The 20,291-nt window shown below is 38.5% G+C and overlaps 1 protein-coding gene across 3 annotated transcripts in view; it reads right to left on the reverse strand.

Annotated features, from left to right (window-relative positions):
• The window catches only part of FAM126B (family with sequence similarity 126 member B), a 1,024,500-nt gene that overhangs the window by 193,129 nt on the left and 811,080 nt on the right, over nt 1-20,291 (reverse strand). The window lies entirely within an intron of this gene.

Raw genomic sequence — 20,291 nt, forward strand, 5'->3', positions numbered from 1 at the left:
AAGTTCCAATTTAGTTTGCTTTTGAATAAGTGGTAGGAAGTGATGGACCTAATTTCAGACAAAATGTGCTTGATAACCTGCTGTAACGTTTTCCATTATCGGAGCAACACTTTAAACTCAGTCGCTGAGCTCCGAATCCAGTGTCTTGTCATGTCTTTCTGCTCTTAATCTAACCAAGTGGGTATAAAATATTTTACTGGATAATATTTAAAAAAAGGAGATGTCAATTCTAAATTTTACGCAAGACCAAAAAGACATGACAAGACACTGGATACGGAGCTCAGCAACCATGTTTAAAGTGTTGCTCCGATAACGGAAACGTACCCATTTTCTCTTTGCATCTGGTTCTTGGGGTTTGCACCAATTTATCCTTACATCTCAAATCTGGCAGGGTACTGATCAACACTAAAATATGCAATCACAAAACTGCAATCAGTCTCAGAAATAACAAAAGTCAAAAAAATGCTTCATCTTTTTAAAAATCTCCTTGCAGGGATGCTTTAACCCCTGCACTATGCAACACGGGGGGGGGGGGGGAGCTGCATGTCCCACACCCATTCTAATTACATGCAGTAACTTTTGAGATCAACGTACCTTAAAGAAAGGGAGATCACGAAAATACTGCAATCACAATCTTAGTATGAAAATAAAATCACTTACTATTATTATTGTTACTATTTTACAGTAAATGGACTAATGATGCTGAAGAAAACTCTGTGTGGTTTTACTTATATAAAAAGATACAGGCCCTTACTTTATTTGCTTAAAAGCAACACAGCAAGATGGAGTGAAATGATTATTAAATGAAGGTTACACTGAGGCAGAAAACAGTATATATTGTACACTAAATCTCAAACCTACCTCTGCTTTACACAGAGGGTAACAGCAGATAGTCGTGGCAGATATATAATATGCAAATGTAACTTAGGAGGTACCTGACCAAATTGTCACTATAACAATACATCACTGCCGATAAATATGAAAACTATGGAGCAAACTACTACTACTTATTTAATTAAATCCTACCCTTTACCTTTTGGGGAATTAAGAAGTTCTGCATAATTTCACATTTCCCTTCATCTGCTGCATTATTTTGATCCACCTGTACTATTCCATTAAGTCAATGTGAAAATAAACTTTAAAAGCATGTAATTCCATAGAAACTACATCAAACCCAGAAGGCCAGTGATGTAATTTCCTCTACTACTGAGATATTTCTGCTTTTTTAAATTATCAAAGATATTCCTATTATTTTTACAAAACATTCTGAACATTCCATTGCCACTGCTGTAGTTCTCTGCATCACAAAATTAAATCAACTACATACGCAAATACTTTTATTTTTTTATGACCTGATTATACTTTACTTTGTAATATTTTCTTGTTCTACTAATGATCTAACATAGAAGCCAAAGAAACTGCAAATAGCAGTCACTTAACGGTACGTTTTTGTGAAACTCACTACTTTTAAAAGAAACTTTTAAAAGAAAAAAGAAAAAACGTTCCATGCATCCAGTAATGATCACAGTCATAGTGAAAATTCTGTATTCATGACATAGAATGTCTTTGGTATTATATAATTCTGCACCATTGCTAATAACTGATGTACCATTACACTGTCAAACAGCTTTAACAAGGTTGCAACCAAATTTGTCAATTATTTTATATACAATCTATCTTAGAAAAATCAGAAATGGTATACTGTTTATATCTTCATTCTTTCACACTATTCTCCACAAATTAGGATTCCCTTATAAACCTATTAAAAGATAATTGCAAATTATCTCGGCTGATACTTTATAATCAAGAGCATCTTCAATAGCTTTGTTCACTTTTCTCTATACTTTTTCTACTCCCGTGTCCACCAACCATCAAGCAGTTGCCATGGACACCCATTCATTCTTCATTGGGTTGAGAGCTCAGGTATACAATCATACTCCTGGGTAAGAACTAGCAGAGCCCATTCATTCCCCATGGCTATGAACTAGGCAGATAGGAGGAGATTCTTCTATATATCCCTAATGACCCCCTTATGGTGGTAAGCATCAGAATCACCATGGAGGATACCAACAGTCCCCTGGCAGAACCATGCATGTCTGCATCTTGGGAAAGCTATTGGCTACCCATATTGAATAGCCACACCCATAGCCTAACTGCTGGGGACCGTAGCATAGCCAGTAGCTGAAGAGCCATCAAATCCCCCCCCCCCCCCGCGGAGTGGGCACACAACTTTCCCACCTACCCACTTAGTCTGAACCAGTAAATAAACTTGAGTCAGCAAGGTCACCACCATGCCGCCACAAAGCACAGTTTCAACAACTTCTCTATGATCTTTTCTATGTCAAAAGAAAATCAAGCATTCCTTTGTCAGTTTTTCTTCTAGACTATTTTCCTGCCACCACTGACCTCCTCTATACTATTCTGTTCTATTACTTTCAGTATTCTGCTGCAACTTTCATCATTCAATACGTTTTCTGCCCCCAACCTGGCTATTTAACTTCATATTAAATTATCCATTCTTCTGTCCACTCTAGTAGCCCACATCATCATTTCATGTAGGTATCGCTTTCCCAGGAGAACTACCATCTAATTGCTGTACGTTTGTCAGCTGGGTGAAGAGGCAAGTGCTTGTTAGCCATCATTTAATGCTGGCTTCAAAGTTTTGATTATCTGCTCTAACTGTCTCCCATCTGGTTCCATGTGCAATACGTGCAATGCATATATCATCATTGTTGTGGCATGTTCACACCAGTAGATGTTGCATTTCAACATGTCAGTAGCATACAGACTAGCCATATACAAATGCACCCAGAACTAGCTGCCTTGTTTCCAACACTAGGTGCTCCTACACCCAGCAGTCACTACCTCCACAAGTCACTTGATTCTGTCCCTTATAGGTGGGCTCAGATGGATGTTGTGTGCGTCACAAATAGGGCCTCAACCACTGCACAAGATGAGCTTGTATTCAGTCATTCTGCCTTTTAACCTACTTTTCTCTGCATCATGCAATCCTCCTTCCCCCAGCTTAATGTATGTTAAGAAATGTTTTCTTCTGTACAACTCTTATTTTTCTCAAAATATGCTTCCTTTATTCTTATTTAACTGCCTATCTACTTTTTGCGTCTTTCGGCTTTTCCCGGTTAGGGGTCGCCACAGCGGAACTCCGGTCTGCTAATGATTGGCAGTAGAGTTTTACGTGCTGGCTTGCCGGGCCTAACACACAACCTTCAACGAAGGAACGCCCGTTCATGCATGTCGCCACACAGAAGCCGCTCTAACTTAGGATCGAACGGGCAACGTCTAACTGTGAGGCAACAACGCTACTGCAGCACCACCACCAACTGCCTATCTACTACTTTTCATAAAAAAAAAAGAATCAATATTACTTAATTTACCATTTGTTGACCCAATAAGTACGCAAGTGCAAGAACCCTTTTCAGGCATGACCTGGGCCATGTGGCAAAGGCTTATGTAAATTAATAATTATGTGTAATATAACAGCATAAATTAATTATACAAAATAAAACACTCAGAGATATGTTATTAGAAGGTAGATATGAATATATATCAAAACAGGTATACTTTAAAAAAAACTGGTATAACATCCCCCTCCAAATTAGGAAAAAAGAAGCAATCACATGGGGTTTGATTTTAGCAAACTATATTACATTGTGGATTGCACTCTTTAGAAAATTTGAATGTTATATTATTCTTCTCATCTGTCAAATGCATTCCTCCAATAATAATTTCCGTTACCAAACTGCATGGACTTTTATAACCCTCCCAACACCTCCATGTAAATAAATTTTATTTCTGCATGTACTTTTCTGATAAAGAAAATATTTCTTTCCTTTACCAAATTTCATGGACTTGTATAACCCTCCCAACCTTTCCATGTAAATATATCTTATTTCAGCATGTATTTTTCTGATAAAGACCAGTAGGTGGTGCCACAACACAGCAATAACCCCCCCCCCCCCCAAGCTGTTCCTGGTACTAGAGAAGTTATGAAACCTAAGAGTACATACATTCTCTTCTCTACGACACACATGATTAAATATTTAAGGTAGAATTTTTTAAAACTAGACAAAAGATTCAGAAGCAAAAGAAAACATTCAAATTAATTTTGAACCATCAGTCTTTAATTTTTTGTTTAGCAGCTTTTTCTTGCTCTTAACTAATTTCCACTTCTGACAGTAGTGCTTTAAACCTCTGACCAAAAACACTGTGCATATTTCACAACTCTTTTTGCTCTTCTAAAGACTTTCTCGTGGGTTCACAGGTAAGTACTAGGCTAGATGTCCTTGTGGGCCATTTTAAGCATAGCCAGCTTCCCTTTACATGCTTGAAATAACATATTCCATTTACTTACAGATTAGCTTTCTTGGTTTCTGAAAACATCCATCACAGCCATGTTTCCCCAACTTTTTTCAAGAATTTTGTTTTTAAATTTTTATAATCAACAAAAATGCCAGTAATGAATATAAATCAATAAAGATTTGCAGGTTATTCTCCTATCATTACTGCCATATAATAGTTTCTCTGCTCTGAATGTCTCTTTTGTGCTGCAATTGTGTTACGTTAGCTTTATTTGCTGATGTTGACAATGTGTCACCCAGAAAAGTTCCTATTGTTTCATATATTTTGCTGGCTACCTTGTAAGAGTTCCCCAGCTTTCACCTGTACTATATGTCATACAGTCTCTATACTTAATCCTAACACCACGTGACCTTGACGACTAATGTTCCTCTGTTTCATTTCCTGTCCTGTTTCATTACCGTTATTGTATCTTTTCAGTTAACCCTGACCTTCGGGAGGAAGTTGCTGCTGTCACTTAGCTTCCATGCTTGACTCCCTCTCTCTGCACCCATTCTGCTCATGACATATGACCCCCCTCCTTGACTCTCAACATTGTTCAAGAATTCTGGGCAAAGCCAACAATAATGGAGGCTCAAAGATCTAAAATCAGGCAGTTTTTAAATATAACACTAAGTCACTTAAAAACTAAATACAGCAAGAGAATTTCCATCAACATTCATTGACAGACTATCTACAAACTACAATCTTCAGTGATTTTCCTGAAAAATCAACATTAAAAAGAGAGAAAGAAAAAAAACTATGAGGCAAAATCAGGGACAGTCGAGTGTTAAGTTGTCCCCTCTAACCTGTTTTCCTTATTTTCCATTTCCTAGTTCTCAATTAATTTTCATTCCCTTACTTCATTTACTCCATCCTCCCTATTTCTGCTCACCTTCTCTCTTCCTTCTTTTGCTTTTACTGCACCAAAATTAATTCTCCAAGGGCATTTGCAAAACCATGCCTATTTTCACATCAGAAGGAGCTTGGCCACATTAGGACACATCTATACTTCAACTGTTATGCAAACAATAATCATGCACATAATCTCTGCAGCAGCACTGACATGCTTACGGTTTCCATTATTTATGGGCTGCAGCACTTTGCCTCATCAGTGTGAAATATTAACCTTCCTCCTTAAACAACTATACATCATGTCTGACAAATACTGTAGTCAAAATAAATACACATTACCTCCGATGAATGCTGTAGTTCATTTTAACTGCAAAATGGGCCAGAATGTTCAACCCCATACCAAAACCTGACTTAAGGATGCAACTCAATGGAGAGTACATTTCTTTAAAAAAAAAAAGTTAAGAACCTTGCGTCTCTGTACAATATGTTAACATTGCATACTGCTTAGTTAAGAAAATTATTAAAAAAATAAATCCAATGAGTTTGAATATACAGTTTTTATATCCTTTCCCAGAACTATTCTTGTAGATAGTCAACAGCACACATCAAAGATATCTTGTGTTCAATGAAAAAGCCAACATATGAAGCTATGAGGAAACTTTATTTACCGAACTACTTCCTAACAAATTCAAACATGCTCACATAACACCCTTACACAAATCTTATAACCCTAGTCGACCCCATGACTGGTAAAACTAATCTGCCAACAAAACTTTAGTTCTTTCACTACCTATGCAAATGAGTCCTTCAGGTAGGCAGTGGCCCAAATATATCAAGTGCATATGCTGACAACAGGCATCCCCCCAGGGTTCCATTCTTGGCCCAGTGCCCCTCCCTCTTCATAAATGACTTAACCCAAGATTTCCCCATCCTCAATATATGCTGATGACTTATTCATCCTAAACTCAGAAATGTGTCATCTTCTCACAAACTTAAATGCAAGACAATTTCACAATGCTATGGTGCTAGTTATCCAAAATTCAAAATTGTCAAGTTAAAAAACAAAAACAACAAAAAAAAACTCTTCATTTATGGTTCTGGTACTAATAAAAAGAACCTCAACATTCTTACCACATCACTACAGTTGACTCCTTAGGTAATCTTATCTCAAAGTGTCACAACACACCTACCTTGCCTTAAACCTAACCTAGTACTGTCACCTCACTAGCATACTGAGGTTATAAAGTTCTGACACAATTATAACACTTAGAAAATAAACATCTGCTATTCCCCTGAATCAAGATTTCATGCATTCATGTTTACGAGTCATATTTCATTCCTATAGCAGTCCAGTGAACAGCGATGGCTATTGCCAAAAATGTTTTAATCCCAAAATTAGAACATGCTCTGACAATTACTGCCTTAAGGTCACCCACTAATACAACATTACTGTTAACCACTACCAATAGCAATCTGCTGCTTCATTGCACTTTAGGATCCCAAAACTTGCCAGTGTTTTCTTTTTGAAAAACAGCTGTTTCCCTTTAAACACGTGCCGCCTTTATAATTAAAATAGTCATTCAGCACAAATGTCCACTGCTTTCCTTCAAGCTAACAGCCAAAATCTATAACTACCCACCACAGACACACTAATAAGGAAGTAATTTCAGTTAAAGACCACCGCCCTAGTACAGATTTGCCACTGGAGACAAAGCCTTATTTAACATTCTCTCACGTGCTAGAAAAACCTACTGCTACACATGAAAAGGGAAGACCACCTTGTACCTTCCAAGGTAAAAACATAAAGGAATATCCTTTTTGCTAAAAATAAATGTTTTAGAGATTTTGGTTAACAGCATAATAGAGTAAAACCATCACTGAGCAATATTTCTGTGATTATACGTTACTAAACACTCAAGAGCCCTTTATCGACAAACATATGTATCTTGGCAACTATTAACTACTGTATCTGTATGATTCAGATGTTAGCTACTGTACTGGTATTGTGTACATATATATATATATATATATATATATATATATGTGTGTGTGTGTGTGTGTGTGTGTGTGTTAGCCCTCATGTTACTTGGTATTGGTGCTGTTGCCTGTTGTTGCCCTCTGAGCCTGGATCATGGCTGAAAATGGCTTTTGAGCCATTCACATACTCAGTTAACAAACACTTCAAAACACAATACAGCTCAAGCTACACAACACTCACTTGAGATTTACTACATCTCCCTCCAACCACAAATACATAAGCACTGATTCATGCAGAATTAGGCACACATGCAACTTGAAGAACTTAATGAAAAGTTCTTTGACCTATGTGAAGCTGAGTTTATCAGAAAAATCCTTATCATCTTCTATTATTTTTCTACTGACAGTGTTCACTGTCTCAGGACAGACGGTCTGTTTAATTTACTCTTTTCCTTACAGTACATGCACTGTCTCTTGCTTTCTAAAATCACCACCCGTGAAGGGTTGCTATGATAGAATCTACTTTACCAGAAGTTATCCAATGCTGTTTGCCAGAGTTTTCCTTCTATGTTAAAACCTGCAGCTTTTTCTTATGTGCTTCATCCTTCATGTGCATCACAGATTAGTGACGCTTCATTCTTCACATGCATCACAGACTAGTGATGCTTCATTCTTCACATGCATCACAGACTAGTGATGCTTCATTCTTCACATGCATCACAGACTAGTGATGCTTCATTCTTCACATGCATCACAGACTAGTGATGCTTCATTCTTCACGTGTATCAGACTAGTGATGCTTCATTCTTCATGTTCACCACAGACTAGTGATGCTTCATCCTTCATGTTCACCACAGACTAGTGATGCTTCATCCTTCTCCTTCACGTGTACAACAGACTAGTGATGCTTCATTCTTCATGTGCACCACAGACTAGTGATGCTTCATCCTTCTCCTTCACTTGCATCACAGACTAGTGACGCTTCATTCTTCATGTGCATCACAGACTAGTGACACTTCATCCTTCACGTGCATCACAAACTAGTGACGCTTCATCCTTCACGTGCATCACAGACTAGTGACACTTCATCCTTCTCCTTCACATGCATCACAGACTAGTGATGCCTCATTCTTCATGTGCATCACAGACTAGTAACGCTTCATCCTTCTCCTTCACATGCATCACAGACTAGTGATGCTTCATTCTTCATGTGCATCACAGACTAGAAACGCTTCATCCTTCTCCTTCACATGCGTCACAGACTAATGATGCTTCATCCTTCTTCACGTGCATCACAGACTAGTGACGCTTATCATCCTTCACGTACATCACAGACAAGTGATGCTTCATCCTTCATGTACATCACAGACTAGTGACACTTCATCCTTCATGTGCATCACAGACTAGTGACACTTCATCCTTCTCCTTCATGTGTATCACAGACTAGTGACACTTCATTCTTCACGTGCATCACAGACTAGTGATGCTTCATCCTTCACGTGCATCACAAACTAGTGACGCTTCATCCTTCATGTGCATCACAGACTAGTGATGCTTCATTCTTCACATGCATCACAGACTAGTGACGCTTATCATCCTTCACGTACATCACAGACAAGTGATGCTTCATCCTTCATGTACATCACAGACTAGTGACACTTCATCCTTCATGTGCATCACAGACTAGTGACACTTCATTCTTCATGTGCATCACAGACTAGTGACACTTCATTCTTCATGTGCATCACAGACTAGTGAAACTTCATCCTTCATGTGCATCACAGACTAGTGACACTTCATTCTTCATGTGCATCACAGACTAGTGACACTTCATTCTTCATGTGCATCACAGACTAGTGACACTTCATCCTTCTCCTTTACATGCATCACAGACTAGCGATGCTTCATTCTTCATATGTACCACAGATTAGTGACGCTTCATCATTCTCCTTCACATGCATCGCAGACTAGTGATGCTTCATCCTTCTCCTTCATGTGCATCACAGACTAGTGATGCTTCATCCTTCATGTGCATCACAGACTAGTGACGCTAAATCCTTCATGTACATCACAGACTAGTGACACTTCATCCTTCATGTGCATCACAGACTAGTGACACTTCATCATTCACATGCATTACAGACTAGTGACACTTCATCCTTCACATGCATCACAGACTAGTGACGCTTCATCCTTCACATGCATCACAGACTAGTGACGCTTCATCCTTCACGTGCATCACAGACTAGTGATGCTTCATCCTTCACGTGCATCACAGACTAGTGATGCTTCATCCTTCACGTGCATCACAGACTAGTGATGCTTCATCCTTCACGTGCATCACAGACTAGTGATGCTTCATCCTTCACATGCATCACAGACTAGTGATGCTTCATCCTTCACGTGCATCACAGACTAGTGATGCTTCATCCTTCACGTGCATCACAGACTAGTGATGCTTCATCCTTCACGTGCATCACAGACTAGTGATGCTTCATCCTTCACATGCATCACAGACTAGTGATGCTTCATCCTTCACGTGCATCACAGACTAGTGATGCTTCATCCTTCACGTGCATCACAGACTAGTGATGATTTCTTGCACTTGTTGTACTCCTCCTTTCACCTACTTCTGAAATAAGCACTCATTGTCAGTTGTGACTTCAGCTATATATTCTGTCATTTTTACTGTTTTAAGTATATAACTGGAAAAAATCAAATGCTATTTCCTTGTGGCTTACAGTAGGCTGCACCTTTTTCCACTTAGGCTGCCAGAGCTCTTGCAAACAGTGCTATCCATATTCTCATGTATCACAAGGATTTATTTGCATTTAATCATCACCATTTTCAGACTGTCATTCTGATTCATCATTTCCTTCTCCAATTGCTTTTTCTTGTATGCTTCACCCTTCACATGCATCACAGACTAGTAACGCTTCATCCTTCACGTGCATCACAGACTAGTGATGCTTCATCCTTCACATGCATCACAGACTAGTGACACTTCATCCTTCTCCTTTACATGCATCACAGACTAGCGATGCTTCATTCTTCATATGTACCACAGATTAGTGACGCTTCATCATTCTCCTTCACATGCATCGCAGACTAGTGATGCTTCATCCTTCTCCTTCATGTGCATCACAGACTAGTGATGCTTCATCCTTCATGTGCATCACAGACTAGTGACGCTAAATCCTTCATGTACATCACAGACTAGTGACACTTCATCCTTCATGTGCATCACAGACTAGTGACACTTCATCCTTCATGTGCATCACAGACTAGTGACACTTCATCATTCACATGCATTACAGACTAGTGACACTTCATCCTTCACATGCATCACAGACTAGTGACGCTTCATCCTTCACATGCATCACAGACTAGTGACGCTTCATCCTTCACGTGCATCACAGACTAGTGACACTTCATCATTCACATGCATTACAGACTAGTGACACTTCATCCTTCACATGCATCACAGACTAGTGACGCTTCATCCTTCACATGCATCACAGACTAGTGACGCTTCATCCTTCACGTGCATCACAGACTAGTGATGCTTCATTCTTCACATGCATCACAGACTAGTGACGCTTCATCCTTCACGTGCATCACAGACTAGTGATGCTTCATCCTTCACGTGCATCACAGACTAGTGATGCTTCATCCTTCACGTGCATCACAGACTAGTGATGCTTCATCCTTCACGTGCATCACAGACTAGTGATGCTTCATCCTTCACGTGCATCACAGACTAGTGATGATTTCTTGCACTTGTTGTACTCCTCCTTTCACCTACTTCTGAAATAAGCACTCATTGTCAGTTGTGACTTCAGCTGTATATTCTGTCATTTTTACTGTTTTAAGAATATAACTGGAAAAAAATCAAATGCTATTTCCTTGTGGCTGACAGCAGGCTGCACTTTTTTCCACTTGGGCTGCCAGAGCTCTTGCAAACAGTGCTATCCATATTCTCATGTATCACAAGGATTTATTTGCATTTAATCATCACCATTTTCAGACTGTCATTCTGATTCATCACTTCCTTCTCAAATTACAAACTGAATCCAATGCAAGGTCATGGGGGGTGAAGCCTATAAAATCGATAGGACACCAGTATATCACACTACATTACACACAGGCATGTGTAAGCACACATGCAGCATATGCAGAAGTGAACTGTTTCAAGGATCACCAATTTATATAGTTTAATTTCTCCAAGACATTTGGGTTTCTAATACCATGATGGGAATAGACCATATTCCCAAGTCAAAGTATGACTAAAGTTTATGAAAGTGGTACTGTTTCAGTCTTTGATGTAAGCCAAAAGTGCTTTGTGGTTCATGTTTTCCATGCTTCTCAACTACTTCAATATTATAATGCTTGCATAACCCTCAATGCAACAGTCTTCCCACATTATTATGCCTTTTACCATACAGGCTCTCTGCCATTAGTGTATCACACCAAGCAGCAAGATATGTGGCCGTTTCCAGTTCTGTTTTACAGATCCTGCATTTGTCTGTTTCTCCCATATGCTTAGTGGTCTTTGTTAACCAATGTATATGTAGTTCACTATCCTGGGCCTGCAATATCAACCTTTCATCTTCTGGTTTAAATTCACCTCTCCTTAACCATTCCTGATTCAGGTCCTGACCGACATGAGGTTGTTCCAGGAGTTTTCTGTACTTACATATTCTGTATTGTCTTTAAAATATGGGACTAAACTACAGCACTAGGTGAAAACTCATGCAGACACAGGGAGGATATGCAGATTCTACACAAAATGCACTGCAGCTGAGAATCATGTGCTATGAGGTGGAAGCACTGACTGTTGCACTATTGTGCCATCCCAGCTCTCAGATTTGTCACATTTTTTCCTCATCTGTGTTTTTGGGGCAGATCACAGAACATTGTCCACCATTTTATTATCAATCAGTTATTTAACCCATTTCTCCTGCATTTCATTACTTACTGGCACTTCTATCAATTTTTTGTCAACACTATTACTCAAATACTCTTCCAAATAAAAATAAGGAATCTCTGATACATAACTATGCACAACTCAAAGCTCATGTGCTTATTTTCTCATCTTCTAGGATATGAGACTCTACACGAGTTATTGGGTCTTTCCCATTGGTGGTAAATGTATTAAACAATCACTGCACACATATTCACATTCCTTCATCCTGTTCTTGAACATTACCTAGTACTTCTGCTTTTTTCCTCAATTTTCTTTTCACCAAAACTCATCTCCAAAACACATCATAATAAAAGATCTATCACACCATTGACTGCCATATGAATACAAGCACAGGTATTGCAGTAACTTGCCTTAGGGAGGTGAAAGTGCATATCTAAGTTTGATAAAAGTGTTAGGTTGGGTTATTTTACGGAAAAGGATGTGAAAGATAAGTTGTTTAACAGGAATAGTGAGAAGGCTGTTTTTTTCTGCTTGCCGAAAGTGCACAAAAGTTTAGAGAATCCCCCTGGTAGGCCCATAATATATGCATGTAAGTACTTCTTGCATAACATCAGTCTAGTGTTACATAAAATCTTGATGCCCTATGCACAAAAATCGCCAGCATATGTACAGGACAGTTTTGATTTTTTGTGCAAAATTTTCTCCTATAATTTGGAATAAAGAGAAATACTGACTGCTCCTGGATGTTAAAAGCTTTATACACAAGTATTAAGTATGAAGATGGAATTAAGGCTATCAAATATTTTATAGGTGATATTCCTTTTTCCCATTTTGCTGCTGCGGTGGTGGTGCTGCGGTAGCGTTGTCGCCTCACAGTTAGATGTTGCCCGTTCGATTCTCAGTTAGAGCGTCTTCTGTGTGGCGACATGCGTGAATGGGCGTTCCTTCTGTGAAGGTTGTGCATTAGGCCCGGCAAGCCAGCACATAAAAATCTACTGCCAACCATTAGCAGACCGGAGTTCCGCTGTGGCGACCCCTAACCAGGAAAAAGCCGAAAGGCACAAACAAACAATTCCTTTTTTATATTTTATTTCAGATTTGGTAGATTTTTGTTTAAAAAATAATTATTTTTATTTTAATAATGAATTATATAGGCAAAAACAAGGTACAGCAATGGGGGCAGCTTTTGCCCCCATGTACGCAAATCTTTTTATGTCTTTTTTTGAGATTTCTTTTTTAAGTTATATTTTATGCAAAAATATGTTAATTTTTATTTTCGTTATATAGACAATTCAATATTTATATGTGAGAATGGCTGGGAAGAAGTAGAACATTTCATAAAAGAGTTGCATAAAAATCCATTTGGTTTAGCTTTTGATGGCCTACAGAAGGGTAATAAAGTCATATATTTAGATCTTGTGTTATAAGGGACTAACAATGGAAAGATTGTAGCAAATATTCATAGAGAATTTATAGATGGTAGCCAGTACACCTTTGGGCTACAAGCTGCCATCCACCACATGTCTTAAAAGCTTTACCTTATGGTGAAATGTTACGTATTTCTAAGTTATGTAGTGATAAAGCTTTATTGGCACAAGAGATGAATGAAACTATAAAGATGTTTATAGCAAGAGGTTATAACATTTGTGATATACAGGAAGCCCTTTGTAGGGTTTGGAAGGAAATATGTGGGTTAGATAATAGGCGGGGGAGTTTAAGATCAACTTTTGTGACTACGGCTAGTGAAGGAGAGAAAAAATAGTGGATCCTACATATTTTGTAACAGGTTACAATATCAAAAGTAAGGAAGTAAAAGAATTGATAGAACATTATTGGAAGTATTTAATACAGGACACATTTTTAGCCAGTATTTTTCCATGAAAGCCCTCTTTTTCTTATACTAGGGAAAAAAATTTAAGAGAGATGGTTGTTCATGGTATGGTTACCATGCTAACCACAGAGTTAATTAGAACTCCATCTGTTAAGGGAATGTTTAAAATGTGGTATGTGCAATATATGCACCCACATTGTAATTACTTTTCACAGTATGAATCTCACAAAATTTGAACCTAGGGGTTAAAATATAATACATTAATTCCTACAGGTTTAAATAATGAATTGAATTGGAAATGTTTGCTTTAAAAGTTGATTGCTTAATTGGTTGATGAGATGTAATTAGGAATGCAGTATAAAAAGAGTGCTTTTTGTAACTTTTTTATTCCATGAAGGTGGCAACACCGAGGCGCTAGAATAAATTATTCTTGTTTTATAGTAAGTGGTTCCTCCTTTTTACTTTTAAGTAATAAGAATAGCATATGGTATCCTGTTGTGGTTTTGAGAAATTTGAGGAGGTGGAAGTGTTGTAAGTTATTAACCTAAAGTAATTGACATCCTAATGCATCTTCCTTCTCTGTTTCCACCACTTCCTTCTTTCCAAAAGTGATTAATAAATTCATAAGGGATCCACAAATGCTCCAGTGACTCCACACATCACTTATTCTCTATAAAGTGGCACTGCCTTTATGTTTATATTAGAAAACTGTGTACTCCCAGAAATTTTTGTTTTAGATTTATTTTTAAAAATAGCCACCATAGCCTGGCTCCAGAGCACAGTGGGATGGAGGCCTTACTATGACCCAGGCAACCAAAGTTCACATAGCTTCCCCAAGACTAGAGGGTCCAAGCAGGGCAGGACAGGAGTGAAAGAGCATGGCCCACTCACCTCTCCTTGGACAGAAGGGAATGGGGCATTTAGGGAACACTTGGGGAAGTGACTGGTGAAACCACTTCTCATGCTTGAGAAGGTGGGGCTGCTTGTTGCAACCCTGCTTGCAGAAATGAGGGATGATGAGGATGGACAGCCCACTGCACATCCTCCTTTGGCTCTCCAAGCCAGGTAGCCATGGAGAAGGTACAGGGTCAAAAAGAAAAAAACTCAAACTACTCCTAAATGGCTATCTGAATGATGGCTGTTCATGATCAGCCCTTGGCACAGTGATGAAGAATGAATGAGTCACTGTCCAGGAGGGAGCTGAAGATCAGACAGCAGGGACAAAGAATATAAAAAAAAAAAGGGTCTATATTATAACCGCAAAACCTCACATACGCGAATACGAAAATGTCGACAAATACTGAGCGAACCGCAAAAACACCGAACGTCCTGAACCGCAAAATTCAACATGTTGAATCGGCATAGTTGGCCAACCCCACTGCCCGCTGCATACTACCTACCCAAACAAATTAAATAATCCACACACATACATTTAACAAAACCCTACTTCTAACCCTAAACTAAAGCTTACACATATTACTATGTATGCACTTACCTTAACCCGCACCCTAACCCTAAGGTCCATAAACTATTGCACACTTACCTTAAGGAGCTATACCGGAGAAGGCCCAACTATGACGATTCGACATTTCGAATTTCGCGCTTCAGGACGTTTGGTGTTTTCGCGGTTCGCTCAATATGTGTACACGTTTCCGTATTCGCACAACTGCAGTTTCGCCGTTGTAATAGGTAACAAAAAAAATAAGCATCTTATCTGACTCAGAATCCTGAAAGCCCCAGAGGCAGTCATCAGTAATTCTGCTTGTTTATTCTTTACTTCATGCTAATAGACAGTACCATTATGATCTCCTACTCTCTCACACACATACCATACACAAACACGCACGCGCACACACACATACACACACACACACACACACATGCAAATCCATAATTCTCTGCATGGATGCAGAGTCATCAGTGCAGTTACAGATCTGCATTCCATGAATTCTGATTAGCTGCCTTTTGAAGACAACTGGATTTTAAGGGACAGAAATACGTAATAGCTCTATCCATGCTACAGTGGTGCAAAGAACTAAGAATAGGGCTCAGGGAGTCATGATGGTGATGTCCAGAAGTAAAAATATGGAATTTATGCAAAGAAATGCTGAAAACTGCATAGAAGTTTATCACAACTCTTATACGTTTATAGATTCATACCCAAGTAGTAGGCTAACTGTCCTTGCAGGCCATTTTAAGCCTAGCCAGTTTCCTTTTTGTGCATAAAATAACCTATTCCAGTTGGTTACAGATTAGCCTTTCCCATCCCATGGTACATAATTACACATTACCCCTAATGACAACAACTGGGATCATACCATAGATAATTTGAGGGGACCCATGCATGAGACGAAGCATTAAAGAGTTGCCCCTGTTCTTTAGTGATCCGGCGATAAATTTTCTGTTTCCCATGCATAAGTCTAAGTTGTGCTTGATGAAATTTATTTTATGTGGCTGGGGAGTTTGTTCCACAGCAGCAGTATCCTCTACAAGATATACCTGTCCCTCCAAGCTGTTCTGCTGATGTTGTGAAAGAAGTTCAGATCCCTAGACAAAGCATTTCTAATGCCATTTGACTTGCTGATTTGAAGTAAATCCAACAGTAAGAGGTTGGAGGATGCCTTGTATGCCAGACACAAGCCACCTCTTATCAGTGTGTACAACACCGAATATAGTGACAGGGCTTTGAGTCAATCAATGTAGGACATGTTGTTTAAGCCTTGTATTCTTTTAATACAGTATATCTGTGGGCATTCTAGTTGTTGCATGTGTCTGGACAGATACATGCCTAAGAGGGGCATTATATTTGATGACTGGCCTAAAGAGGGCTGAGTAAAGGGGGACAATGCCATTCCTAGTTCTAGACACAATCCCTTTCTTTATAAGCTGTACAATATAGAATGACTTTTTAACAACAATAGACACACGTGGGTCAAAAGTTGAGTCACTGTCCATATAAAATCCCAAATACTGAATAAACGGGTCAACCTTTGGGACATATTGTCAATGTGGTAGCTCCCTAGGATAGATGAGATCCCAAAGGATGCAATAATTTACTTTTTGGCATTTAGTTTAAGTCCATGATTTTGGCAATGGTTATTTATTATGACACAAAACTTCCTGCAAGATGGTTAAGCCATTTAGGGATTTAATGACTGCTCCTAGAGTGCAGTCATCTGCAAAATTAGTCAGCCAGAGCCCTTTGCTATTGGCTTTTACTTCAGAAACGTATAGACCAAACATCAGAGGTCCCAGCTCTTTCTGAAGGTAACTTCGCCCGTTTAATTATTTGCATCCTATCTGTGAGTCAAATGGCAATCCAGTGGGTGACACAGGGGTTTATTCCCAGTTTATTTGGCTTTTCTACTGTGCCTGAGTGGGGAATTGTGTCAGAAGCTTTGGCCAGGTCAAGCTATGTTGTGTACCATTTTCTCTTCATCCATTTGGTTTCATTTTCAAAACAATCCACCAGAATGAGTAAGTATGACCAGCCCTTGATGAATCCAAACTGAGATGGGTCCAGTGTTTGGAGTTTCCATATTTCCTGATTAATTTCACAATAAGCAATAACCAATACTACCACAATGAAGCAAGTAATACTTGTTCATGTTGCATTCCTATGTTCTAAATAAGAATAAAGCCTTCTAAGGACATTGTAACTCCTTCAACTTGTAGAATCGCATGAAAAACAAAGCATGCATTCTTACCTTTTCATACCAGATTAAAGACCATACCTGATACAGATAAATGCCATTCTTTGTTCAATTCAGAAATAACACGGGTGGGGGCAATGTTCTTTTCCCTGCAAGACATTTGTGGCCTGAAACCATCCAGATGCATTCCTCCCATCCATGTGAAGCTGAGTTTTGTCTATTAACAAGTTTAAGTGCAGCATAGACCTGTGGTTGGGGAATAGGAAATTTACTCTGGGCCTGGCACCCATGTCCCTTATGGACAGAGGAAGCTTATAAATGCATGGCCCTCAATATCCTATTTTGATACAAAATGTCATTATTTTTGGGAAAACCTGGATAGGCTTAGAAAGGGACCCCAGGTAGTTAGCCTGGTAACAATCAATGAATCTACATATACAGAAGGTTGACAGAGTATGCAACTCACCCTGTCTGGCCACCTATACAGCCTTTTTATCCCCACAATGCAAGGAAAGTTGTGCATAATTTGCCAGTAAGACTGCCAATATCAACTGCTATCATCCATGCTGCACAGTGATATGTTGAACACTGCCTGCCCTGACTTTTGTTTGGGTAGGTTTTCATATGTCATTTATGAAGAAGTCATAGAAGTTTCCTTAACTATGTGATCTTTTCACTAAAGCTTGGATCCTAGACCAAATAAGCTTGTAACATTTGGTCTGCATTCTCTAGTTCCGATAACTTGCCAAAATTGTTTTGAGAATTGTTTTTTTTTCCCATCTCATTGTAAAGGAGCCTTTGTTGTACCCATCCTCAAGAAACCTTTTTTAGAACCACTTGATATGGCAAACTACCACTCTGTTTCTAACATTCTATTAGTAAGTAAGGCTGTTAAGAAGATGATGTATGCTCAGTTATATTCATTTATCTCTTTTCATGAAATACTAGGTCCACACCAGTCTGCTTTCGGATCTTAACACAACTCTTAAGACTGCTCTCTTAAAAGTGTTAGATGACCTCCTGACATTCAGGAGTCAAAGGTTATAGTTTGAGTCTAGCCTTTCTGGATCTAACAACTGCATTTGACACCACAGATCATGATATTTTAATCAGCTGAATAAGCATTTAATGTGGTATTATTTCTGGGATACTCAATTAATATTGCCTCTTACATTTTTCATATAATTGTCAGTGAGTGATCTCAAGTGTTAATTCAAGTGAAAACTCTCCACTTGAATAAGAAGTGTTGCAAGGCTCAACCCTTAATGCTTTGCTGTTCATGATGTACATTTTATCATTAAAAGTAGAAATATTCAGTATTATTGCTATGTATAAGATATTAAATTACAACATAAAAACAACGCTGGTAAATCATTCCTTGCCAGCACCATTGCCAAAACCTGGAACACACTACCAATCCATATAACTTCTAGCACCTCCTTTCAATCATTTCAAAAAACTCCTTAAAACCCACTACTTAACTAACTGGCTATGCTCATGTTACACTCCAGGTTAAATCTAACTGTGTCACATGTTCAGATAAGTATAAACAGAATTGCCCTAAAAAGCTTGTAAACCCAGATACTGGTAAAAAACAAACAAAAAAATAAATAAATAAAAATAAAAAAAAATAAAAACTTTTATTTTTTTAAGTTTTTGCTTATGTACCTCAATGTTTTGACTATGTACCTCAATGACTGTCTACTGTACTAACTAAAACTGTTAACTTCTAACCTATTATGTATTAAAATCAATTGTATGTTCTATATTTTGTTTTCTCACGTACTGCATTCTATTGTACTGTGGAGCTTTTCTCCCCGGGCCTCCGCTGAAAATTGACCTGTGTCCAGTCGGACTTTCCTGGTGAACAAATGCAAATAAATAAATAAATAATAAAATTACAACTCTCTTTTTCTTTGGAGTCTGTGTTAGACTTTACTAGTTCAGAAGATTATTTGGAGGCTGTTTGGTTCTGGAAAGTGAAAAATTGTCATAAATGTAACCCCCAACAAAGACATAGTTTATCTTGAAGTAGGTTTCTGTACATGCCCATCTTGAACCTGCCTCGTGTCAGCTCTCACTTTTCCAGGTGACATCAGACTTCAATTTGTAGCCTGTGTGCAAAAATATGCATATTTTACTTGTTCAGAAAAGGCATACATGTATCTGAGATTGTGCCAGCTCTCTACCCAAATACTTATTACTCGTGCAATGTGCTGTACAATTCTGACCATCCATTTGACCTGTTATGAAAATTGGAAAAAAAGACCCATCTTAAAGCAATACAGAGATACTAACATTTGTTTTCAAGCTTAAATTCAGGTCAGAGTGGACATAAGAAAATGCATTTGCAAAACATTCAGTTTAAAATAAAAGCATAGTTATCCGATCACCTCAGATCAACAAACATAAAAGTTACCATAAATATGATATGCAGCACTGTGACTTAAAGCCTGAAAAGCTTATACTTTTGTGCGCAAACACTGTCCCTTTTTATGCTATGACATAAAAATAGCATTAAGTATTATCTTTTCATTATGCCACATGTGGTCTGCAGTCAGTCAGTGGCTTGGGTGCCTTGGAAACTTGCCAGGGAGGATGGGATTGAGCAGCCACTGATGGCTTACCCATGACGGGGGAGTAAGAAGGCTCTGGCTCAACCATACAGGTGGCACCTAGTGGAAGCAATAGA

This window comes from Protopterus annectens, chromosome 6.part1, assembly GCF_019279795.1.
Source record: "Protopterus annectens isolate FY-2018-M chromosome 6.part1, PAN1.0, whole genome shotgun sequence".
Classification (NCBI taxonomy): Eukaryota; Metazoa; Chordata; order Ceratodontiformes; family Protopteridae; genus Protopterus; species Protopterus annectens.